Source organism: Balaenoptera acutorostrata, chromosome 7, assembly GCF_949987535.1.
Source record: "Balaenoptera acutorostrata chromosome 7, mBalAcu1.1, whole genome shotgun sequence".
In the NCBI taxonomy this organism is placed as follows: Eukaryota; Metazoa; Chordata; class Mammalia; order Artiodactyla; family Balaenopteridae; genus Balaenoptera; species Balaenoptera acutorostrata.
In genome coordinates this window covers 57,210,907-57,211,834 of record NC_080070.1, presented here as the reverse complement: position 1 = coordinate 57,211,834, position 928 = coordinate 57,210,907, and the positions used below count along the sequence as shown (strand labels likewise).

At 39.3% G+C, this 928-nt stretch overlaps 1 non-coding gene across 1 annotated transcript; it reads right to left on the bottom strand.

The window, feature by feature from the left end:
• Nucleotides 1-417: 417 nt before the first annotated feature.
• On the bottom strand, nt 418-490 carry TRNAW-CCA (transfer RNA tryptophan (anticodon CCA)). Its single transcript has one exon. It is a non-coding gene; the product is annotated as a tRNA-Trp (tRNA).
• Between the last annotated feature and the right edge of the window lie 438 nt (nt 491-928).

Below are 928 nucleotides of genomic sequence, written 5' to 3'. Positions count from 1 at the left end.
TGAGTTCTTATTTTATTCTATGGGTTATATCTGTTACTATAATTATTTATTTTGTTGCTCAAATATTCCCCAAATTGGCCATTGGGAGACCCTTTAAGTTTAGAGTCCTTACTCTTAACTCCTACTCTAAACTCTTTCTCTGTAGTTGTACCCATTTACTTCAGAAAGGCCCTATGCAATCCTGTTTTAATAGATTCTCATTCACCTGGATAACAGGATGCTTATCTTGGCTTCTGAATATAATACCACGTCCTTTTTAAATTTTTAAAAAATTAATTAATTAATTAATTAATTTTGGCTGCACTGGGTCTTTGTTGCGGTGCGAGGGATTCTCTGGTTGCGGTTCGCTCAGGCTCTAGAGCGCGCGGACTCTGTAGTTGTGGCGCAGGGGCTTAGTTGCGGTATGTGGGATCTTAGTTCCCTGACCAGGGATCGAACCTGGGCCCCCTGCATTGGGAGCATGGCGTCTTAACCACTGGACCACCAGGGAAGTCCCAATATGTCCTTCTTAAGAAAAAAAAAAGCAATTCCTAATCTGTCATACTCCTGGTTCATTTGCTACTCCCACAATTTTTGCTACAGACTTTACATGTGGACATTTTTCAACTTCATGATAAATATCCTATACAGGCAGTAGGGATTCAACTATTTGCAGTACTTTTAATTATTTTCAATTTGATTTAATCCAGCAAACATTTATTTCAAAGCACACTGGAGAGAAAAAAATGTAAAATGAAACCTATTCTCTGATCTCAACCAATTTGCTATCCAGTGGGGGAGATCAGACATAAATGCAATTATGGTAGAGCTATAGCAGGATATGATAAGTATTTGAACAAAATGTTATGGGAACGTAAAGAAGGATGAGATTCATTCCAACTCGGGGGTGGTGTAGGGTGATGGAGAGAGACAAGGCAAGGAAGAGGGG